We start from the raw sequence: 10,284 nt of genomic DNA on the forward strand, positions 1-10,284 counted from the left end.
TGCTTTGGCAAATTTCACTGAGTACGAAATGGACCAAACATCGTGGTGTTTATTCTCACATCCTGAACGCATGTGATGAAAGCAGGAAGTCGTTCTCCAAGCAACTGGTCATTTCCTATTTTTATGTAATATCGTCACTTCACAATAAATAAAAATCCACTCAGTTCCATTTACAATGCTTTAGGTGGAATATTATGCCAAATCTTTCAAAATGCAGACTTTTGGAACCGAATCTTATTCAGGTGCACACATTAAAGGAATTTCTTTACATTTAAAGTCAACCAACTTAGACATTGTTTCCCCACAACTTCCGACCGACTACACCCCATCCCTACACCTTTACCTACCCACACGCTGTGTCTCTCCTTGTGAAATTTATTCCGTGCATGTCAACAAAAGTGCCTTTCCAAATATTTTGAAAACCAGATTCTCGGAGTGACAGCGATTGTGTTCTCACCATTACTTTCTCCTTCAAAGGTTTGATTAAAGGTATTGAACACCTGACATCTAGATGTTTACTTACTTGAAAGATGGAATATTCCACCTATTTACTCTGACCAAGCATTTCATAACCTGCAAAAAAAACATTAAGTCTTCCTTGGTTCAATGATAACTCAGTTCTCAGTTTTCCAAGAAGACAAGTGAATAAAATCTCATCTTCAGTACACCCCCATCAGCATCTTCTCTGATGTCTGTACACCCCAGTAAACCCCGTCATTATCAATTCATGGAATCACAGAATCCTACAGTGCAGAAAGAGCATTTCAGTCAATCGGGCCAGTATCGACTCTCTGAAGAGCATCTCACCTAGACCCACCTCCCCTCCCTATTTCCATATATTTCACCTGAAGAAGGGAAATCCCTCCCCCTTATGATTTCAAATAAACCTGTTGGAGTATAATCTGACGTCCTGTGATTTCTGACTTTATCCCCACATTTCCCATGGCTAATTCACTTAACTTACTTAATTCACTCCCTGGACACGAGAGGGCAACTTAACTTTGCCAATCAACCCAACCTTCCCTCTGAAAACCAGTGCGAATTACTGAGACAATGTTCCATCATACTGAGTAAATGCTGTATCATTTTGTAATGGTTTTATACCCTGGTAACAGCCTCATCAGAATAAATGAACCCAAATTCAATGTATCGAAACGGTACTCTGTCCTTTACAATTTCATTCGTGCTGCGGGAAATGTTTCTGCACTCATATTTGAATGTGTTTACGTTGTTTCTTCCTCAGCTTCCTGCTTCTAGTAAACACTTCAATCTGGAACAAGTCTGTCAAATGCTTTTCATTCTAACACAGTCACAAGGTGAAGTTTGCAGAAGGCACGTGTTTGGCCGTTCACAGACACACAGCCTTCCTGAGAGCTGCAGTCCTTCCCCACCTTTATTCAGGCAGCACTGTCCTTCCTGTGGCATGCTCCATCTAGAATAGAAGGACAGGTATCAATACCCGCACTTGGGAATGAAGCGACAGTTTTGAAATATTTACACTGTCCCCAGCGGAGAATTGAGCCCTGTGACAGGTGGGAATACTAACTACTATATTACCGAGAACAAGAGTGTCAAAGGAGGCCCTTCAACCAATTGTGGCCACACTTCTCAAATACAACTGCCTAATGAACTGAATCACATTTCACAATTCTTACCCCACAGCCTTATATGTCTTGGCATCACAAGCTCACATCTGAATATTTATTCAGGTTGTAAGGGTTTCTGTCGCTCTGAACAATGCAGATAGTATATTCCAAATTCTAACCACCCACTGGCTGATAAAGCTTTTTCGCACATCTTCGCGACTGTGCCACTCAGTTCCTCTGATTCTGTGGCTGGGAGTTGGGACTATGTGGCAGCAATGGTTACTGCCTTGTGTGGGGAAACTGGTGAAGTAGCCGATGTTAAACTGCATTACGCTTGAAGCATACATTTCAACAACACCTGCACTGTCCCCGGAGTTTTTGTTGTTTTGGAGAAATCTACTTATCTCAGCCTTTAGCATATTAATGATGGAATCATCACAGCTTCCGGGGGAACCGACATTAAACGGTCAGCCCATTCTGAGTTCCCACATATCTGCCACTGTTCGCTTAGCACTGATATTGTGCATTTGGTGCGCTGCCTAATATGTCCTGTGAGACTGTACTTATTGCACGCTGCTAGGGCACTCAGCTGTGGAATGCTGTGATCGTATAGTGGTTAGTACTCTGCGTTGTGACCGCAGCAACCTCGGTTCGAATCCGAGTCACGGCAGTAATTGCTCCACCTGCTCCAGCTCTTGGGCAACGCAAAGGAATCAGTTGTGTGGATGACGTAATTTTTTCCAAGGTGATGATCTTTTCCCTTCAAATTCTGCTCGCTCACATCTCTGTATTTCATATGTCAGAATTCAAATCCACCCGTTCTCAGAGGTTTCACTCCCTCCTACGATCACTAACTGAACTTTTCATCCCACACCCCCATTACATTAATTTAGAGATGCCGGTGTTGGACTATGGTGTAAAAAGATAAAAACCACACAACACCAGGTTAGAGTCTAACAGATTTAACTGAGCAATAGTTTTCGGAGCGCTGCCCTTTCATCATGTGGTTGTGGAGTCATTTCCTATTCATTAAGGCACTGCAAAATCTAACACTTATTCTCACATTGATACCATTCAGCCTGTGCTGCTGCGGTCAATGTTGCTGGGTGAACGTGCCCCAACCCCACCATCAGGACCTGCAGATCAGTTGATCCATTTGATTACGACTGTTGTGAGACCAATCCTCAGGTAGCAGCTTTTACTGATATGGACTTGCGATTATGGGGGGTCAAACTCAGGAAAATGATACAGGACAATATCGAGAAAAAGTGACTTCTTTCAGAAAGATTAATTTCACGGGTTTTCCGCAATGGCCGAACACGATTATCACTGGACTTTTCACTCAGATACAGAGCAAATGAACCAGGGACCCGGGTTTGACTCCAACCATGCCAGGTTATAGAATTGAGATTCAATACACATCTGGAATTACGAATCTAATAACACCTATAAATCCATGGGCAATTGTTGAAAAAAACAAAACCATCGTGTTCACTGACGTCCTTTGAGGAAGGAACCTGCTATTCTTACCTGGTCAGGCCTCGATGTGACTCCAGACTCACTGCAATGCGGTTGAGTCTCGACTACCCGCTGTACAATTAGGGATCGCAATCAATACTCCCGAGACAGCGACGCCCTCATTCTGTAACAGAATAGGAAAAAAGTTAATTTAGCTCTGGCTAGAGTACTGTGTGCAGTTCTGCAATTCACAGTATAGCAATGATGTGATGGCACTGCGAACGTTGCAGGAGAGATTCACTGGGATATTGCCTGGGCTGACGAGTTTCAGTTATGAGGAGAGATTGGACAGACTGGGGTTGTTTGTCGCCGAGCAGAGGAGATTGGAGAAGACATGACTGAGATGTACAAAATAATGCGGGATATGGATAGGATAGACTGAAAGAAGCGTTTGTTATTGATGGAAGGATTGAACACTGAGTCCAAGAGATTTTGGGAAAAGCCAAAAAGGTTTGATTATATGTGCGGAAATGGTCAGAGAGGCGGAAACTCTTTTAACCTGAAAAAATTCAGATGTGAATTTGTGATGCCAAGACATATCAGACTATCGGCTAAATAATGGAAATCTTGTTTCAGGTCGTTAAGCAGTTGTGTTGGACAAATGCGGCCACAACAGGCTGCAGGGCCTCCTTCGATTTTGTTGTCTTCCACAGTATCGTGGTTCGTGTCCCCGCCTGTCACTGGGCTCAATTCTCCGCTGGGGGCACCGTAAATGTTTTAAACCTGTCGCTCTGTTCCCCAGTGAAGGTTATTAATGCCTGGCCTTCCATTCTCGATTGGTTATGTCACAGGAAGGACAGTGCTGTCAGAATCAGCTGGGGAAGGACTGCAACTCCTGGGGAGAGAGTGTGTCAGTGAAAGTGCAAACATGTAACTTCTGCAAACTGCACATTGTGTTTGTGTTGCAATGAAAACCATTATATAGAGTTGTTCCTGACTGTGTGTTTATATAAAGCAGCAATCTGAGGAAGAAAACAGGGTAAACCCATTCAGATCTGAGTGCAGAAACATTCACTCGGCTGAGTTGCCAGTGTATAAAGTCATTAAACATGATACAGATAGTGTTCGATATGATGGTACATTTGCTCAGTGGTTCGCACTGCTGGTAAGTCTGTAGGTTAGGTGGATTGGCCCTGTTAAATTCGTTGATGTATTCAGGGAGTGAATTCAGTAAGTTAAGTGAGTTAGCCATGGGTAACGCAGTGATAAAGTCAGCAGTCACACGATGCCAGGTTTCATTCCAACAGGTTTATTTGAAATCACAAGCCAGAGGCATGCCAGGATAGAGACAGGAGCTAGGTCTGGTTGAGATGATGTTTCGAATTTCCCTACAGACCTGATCGGCTGAATTGTACTTTCTGCCTTGTCGGGAATCTGTGATTCTATCAGAGAGGTCACTGCCAGCGCTTACTGGGCTGCTAAGACATTAGAGACGAAACTGACTGTGTTTCGTGGGGATGCAATTTTATTTACTTGTGTGTTGGAAAATTTGAAACTGAATCAAGGAAAACCGAATGGAAGTTTTCCAGAGTATTTGAGGTTTGGAGAGAGTAAATAGGTGGTAAATTCTCTCTTTCAAGTTCGCAAATTTCTGAACGTCAGGCTTTCAAGACCATCGATGTCGGGCAAAGAAATAATGAGAGCAGAATTTTTGTCACTCTGAGAATCCATTTCCAAATATTTGGAGAGACACATTTCGAGACACAGAAGCAGTGAGTTTCACCAGGAGAGAGACAGCCTGTGGCCAGGGAAAAGTGTAAATGTGGTGTGTGTGTGTGTGGGGGGGGGGGGGGGGGGCGAGGTGTGTCTGCGGTGGAAGTTGTGAGAATGAGAATAAGGGATTCTGCTACAGAGAGTCAGCTTGGCTTTGATGAGCCCCTTTCTATGCCATAACACATTTTTTTGTACTTGCTTAACTTGTTCTGGTTATTTGTCTTCAGGGGTTAAATTATCATTAAGGTGAATCTACTCTGTGTTCATGCTCAGACCAACACAGGTTGTCCTTCCACAGCAGGAGATAATGTTCATTGCTTTATACATGGTTGTGGGGGAGTCCCCAGGTAGAATACACAGAACTAAAAATCTGCTCTAGGGTGTTTTCACCAGGATTGTGAATATCTTGGAACATCTAGTGCCACACCAATACCTGAAATGCTTTCCGACTGACTGACTAAATGAAAAATGTTCCTTCCACAGCATGCTGCTGGCTGGAGTTCTGTGTTCAGTGTTGTTTCACAAGGATCCGAAATGCAATATCTATTGTCTGTAACATATATCAATGATTAGCATGGAAATGTAAACAATTTAATTAGCAAGTTTCTAGATGGTACAAATTGATGAAGTTGTGAATGTTGTCAAAGGATACAGCAAGAAAGAGATCAGTTGAAAAACCCATACAAAAATAGATTTTAATCTAGACAAGTGTGAGGTGATGTATTTTGGGAGACTCATTGCAAGAGGAATGTATTCACTAAACCGAAGGGCTCTCAGCAGCATTGATATACAGAAGGATCTTCAGGGGCAAGTTCACAGCTCCCTGAAAGTGGTGAAGGAGGTAGATGGCAGGCATGCCTTCTTCTGTCAGGGGAGTGAATATAAAACTGTCATTAGGCCACCTTTGGAGAATTGTGTGGTTTTGATCAATACATAAAAAGGAGGATGTGCAGGCTTTGGATAGCGTGAGAAAAGGTTTACCAGGATGTTGCCTGGATTGGGAGAGGTTGGAAAGACTTGGATTTTTGTCTTGGGGAAGTCAGTGGCTGCGGGTGATCCGAAAGGCTCAGACAAAGTGAAAAATCTCAATCTTTTTCCAAGTTGAAATGGCAAATTCTACAGGCCATAGATTTAAGTGGAGCGGCGGCAAGGTTAAAGGAAATGAAAACTGAAACAACTGCAGATACTGTAAAACATAAGCAGAAACATTTTCAGGAAAAGTTCAGCAGGTCTAGCAGCTTCTATGAAGATAAATTAAAGTTAACGTTTCTGAGGAAGGGTGACCAGACCCGAAACATGAACTGATTTTTCTTCACAGATGTTGCATGATCTGCTGAGCATTTCCAACAACATGTGCAAGTTTAAAGGCAGTTGTGTCAGACAAGTTTCTTATGCAGAAGGCGGTAAGTGACAAGAATATACTTTCCTGAGAGATAGGAAAAGCAGAAAAAAATCACAACTTTTAAGAGGCATTTGTGTGGGCACATAATCAGGCATGGGTTTGCAGCGATATGGACCAGGTCCAGGCAGGTGGAATTAGTTTGGAATGGCCTCATGATCCGCACATTCATGTTGGGCCAATTATTCCGGTGCTGTACTGTTCTGTTTTCCAGGAAGTAGAATGTGTGGAGCGAGAGATAATATTTTGAGTGGAATATGACTCTTCTTTAGAACGCACAGTAAGTTGATGCATTTTGAGAGAAACGATGTCAAAAGGGAATATATATTTGAATGGCACAGATACAGAGAGCAGTACAGCAGCAATGGGAGACAATGCGTACCAATCATTAAAGGAGAGAAAACATAAACTAGTTTGAGTAAAACAAATGTATGCTTGGCTTCATTAATGGGAGAATGATAATAAACTCACAGAAATTATGCTGACCCTTGACAAAACTTTAGTTAGGTCGCAGTCAATCATTACATTCAATTCTGGTCAACAGATTCCTGATCAGAATGAGGAAGTTAAAATACCATAGAGGGGCCAGTTCCATACCTTTTGCTTCTCTTTCAGGACACTGTGGGGTCTCAAGGGTTAAACATTCCTTGCTAAAGGCCTTATTTCATCAACTGAAGGCCTGTACTCTTAGAATACAGACAGAACATTTCAGAAAGGGGGAGGCTGACTGTATCTCAAAATAGAACCTCTTGCAGCCACACATGTGGATTGCCCCGTAACCCTAGACAGAGGAATTTGCCCTTTCCCGACAAGACTGAGAGCCCTAGGCACAACCCAATTAAACTGCCTTCCGCTCCCATTGTCTTACCTCTCCTCCATATTAGCATAGGTAAGTGAATCCCCCATTTACTGAAGGAAGAACCATTCTGCCGTAATCTTTTCCCATCAACACATAATCATGAACAATATGATAATCAATCTCTGTAATCCATTCACATGCAAATTCATAATTCCCTACTTTAAACTGTGTAATGACATTCGCCCATGTGACTGATATGCCTTTGTCTAATTCCTATCTGTCTCTGTGGGTAAGGCAGAGATTCGTGAAGAAGAGTCTCTACAAGTCGATACTCGGCTACTTTAGAGACACTTTGAAACTCTCGCTGGCTGTCCAATAATAAAGCTATTGCTGTTGTGCAGAAAACTTGCATCATCCGGATTTGTGGAACAATATAGTCATCAACAATGAAGGATATGAGTGATCTTCAGAGTGTGGAGTACAGATTTACTGGAGTTGTTCACTGATGAAGACAATGCAGTCACTGGATTGAATTGAATAAATTGCGATTTTCTTTGAAGTGAAGAAGTTGGATATAGTTTTGATGGAGCTGTATAAGATTATAACAGACCTAGATATGGCAGACAAAAATATCTGTATTCGATAGGTGATGGCACAAGAATTAAGGTCAGATGTAAGGTTTTGAGACGGGGGAGATGAGCAAGTGTTTCTACTGACTGTATTGGCTGGAAATATGCAGAACATGTTGCTTATTATGGTGGTGCGAGTAGAGAAGATAAATGATTAATAAAAACAATTATATCAGATCTGAGGGAAATAAACTTGCAGAGTTTGGGGTACATATGGGGAATGAGAATATTGGATTCTGCTACAGAGAGCCAGCTTGGATTTGTTGGGCCTCTTTCTATGCTATAATGCATTTTATTTGGACTTGCATAAATTGCTCTGCTCACCAATTAAGTTGTCATTTAGGGAAATCTGCTCAGTGTTCCTACTCAGACCAATACAGGCTGTCCCTCCACAGCAGGAGATAATGTTTACTGCCTTATACTGGGTCCCTGATGGGTGGGGGGAGGGGGGGATGGGGGCTAACGGTGTATGTATCAGTCTGCTAGCATTAATCTGAAATGGCAGAACACCAGTGCAGCCATACTAGGGACCGACTCTGGAAATGTGGGGAATGCCAGAAGGGAATTCTTTACCGATCCCACCTGGAAACTGGCCAAACCAGTCAGAACTGTTCACCTGCTCAGTGCGTGTGTGGGGGGAAGGGATTCACTCAGGCATCCATCCTGCTGAGACACCAGTCAATTTACTGATAGCCACAGTTGAAGGATTTTTCCCCTCTTTCTCACGCCAAGTGATGTACAATGGTTTTGGCAGCTCATAAAAGTTTTGCACACAGAGAACTTAGGTTTGGAAATGTTTATGACATGTTCAAAGATGTTCAGATTCACACTGGGTAGAGACTTTTATTTTCCTTTATTCATTCACAGGAGGAGGGTGTTGCTGGCCCGGCAGCATTTCCTGCCCATCCCTAATTGCCCAGGGGGCAGGTAAGAGTCACCACATTGCTGTGGGACTGAGGTCACAATGTAGGCCAGACCAGGTAAGGATGGCAGCTTCCTTCCTGAAAGGGTAGATGGGTTTTTCCTGACAATCTATTAATGGTCATCATTAGACTCTAAATTCACAAGTTTTTTTTATTGAATTGAAATTCCCCCATCTGCTGTAGCAGGCTTTGAACCCAGGTCTCCAGAACACTTCCTGGGATTTTAGATTAACTGTCTCGTGACAATACCACTTGGCCAATCCTTCCCCACATCGCTGTCCATCTGCACAGAGTGAACGCTGATTTCCTGGTTCATCAGAACTGGTTCATCACATGTAAGTTTGCTCAATGATTGCAGGAGTTGGATGTTGATTGGCAATTTACATCCATCTCCGAACCATGTATTCTGGGGTTTGTTTCTGGTGATGATTGGAAGCACCATCAGTCTTTTTATCTTTTGAGGATAAAAACAGTTTCAATTAGCTTTCTGTTAAATGCATGGCAATCAATTCATTTTCACAAAGCTCAGGCAGATTAATTTCTTTTGAAGGGCTCTCCATCTCCCCAACCTCGTCCATCCTTACCCCCAAGAGTGCAATAATCTCATAGAGTCTCTTTATGACAATGAAGGAGACAATCTGATCAGCTGCTTCTTTCCCTACTCCTATGTCGGGTTGGATCTTAATCTCCCCTTGCTGCAGTTGTGATCCTGCATCATTGTACAGTGTTGCTCGTATTTCATGTCTTGGCCTATCAGTGTTCATGATACGGCATGTAGTATATTGGACCAACAGTGTAAGAGTTTAGCTTTTTCCTTCCAACAACAGCTGTAGAATTGTACTCCAACAAAACTTACAGAATCATGGCCCAGCATATCCCCCAATTTACCTCTTACCATCGAATCAGAGGATCAATCCTCGTTCAACTGAGAGAATTCAGGAGGGCATGCCAGTAACAGCAGCATGAATACCTAAAAATGAGGTGTTAACCTGATGAGGTTACCAAAGAGGACTACTTGTGTTCCAAACAGCATAAGTGGCAAGTGATAGATAGAGCGAAGCAATTCGGGAAACAACAGATCTAAGATCTGCAGTCCAACCACACCCAGCTGTAAATGAAATCAGAGCACAGCTGGAGTTCTGAGGAGAGTTCTCCTCAAGATATTAACCAACAAGAACATCAGACTGGATTAATTATCATAAAACTCAAGTCCGTTTGATATTCATATATTTACAACCAATGTTCAATTCACCAATGTAGCTGAAGGTAAAGACAATCTTCAAGTGATTGTAACAGTGGAGATATCTGATTACTTATTCAGCAAATTAAAGCCTGTTGTGTTTAGATAGTAATAATTTTAAAGAGATTTTTAAAAAGTAAGGTGACTTGAGTATAATGGAAGTCATTGATTGGTGGGTAGCTGATAATCTTGTCTTAATCTGAAATTTATTTAGGATTATTCAACAAATAAACACTTTGTGGGAATCCCAGCCCCATGGAGTGCACATCCAGTTCCATGTGGGAAAACCAGGACACTTCTTGTCTGAGCGACAACCACAAGAACACGGAGGTGACACTGGAAATGCCAGGAACACTCGTTAAAGTACTGCACACACTTCTGATCCCCACATTCCAGGGTTGATGTGATCACACCAGAGAGGGTACAGAGGAGATTGATCAGAATGTTTCTACAATTGGAAAATTTCTGCTCTGAGGA

At 42.5% G+C, this 10,284-nt stretch overlaps 1 non-coding gene across 1 annotated transcript; it reads left to right on the forward strand.

Annotated features, from left to right (window-relative positions):
* The first annotated feature begins 2,184 nt into the window (after positions 1-2,184).
* On the forward strand, positions 2,185-2,256 carry trnah-gug (transfer RNA histidin (anticodon GUG)). The gene has a single exon. It is a non-coding gene; the product is annotated as a tRNA-His (tRNA).
* The last annotated feature ends 8,028 nt before the right edge of the window (positions 2,257-10,284 follow it).

This window comes from Hemiscyllium ocellatum, unplaced genomic scaffold (genome assembly GCF_020745735.1).
Source record: "Hemiscyllium ocellatum isolate sHemOce1 unplaced genomic scaffold, sHemOce1.pat.X.cur. scaffold_184_pat_ctg1, whole genome shotgun sequence".
Taxonomy (NCBI): domain Eukaryota; kingdom Metazoa; phylum Chordata; class Chondrichthyes; order Orectolobiformes; family Hemiscylliidae; genus Hemiscyllium; species Hemiscyllium ocellatum.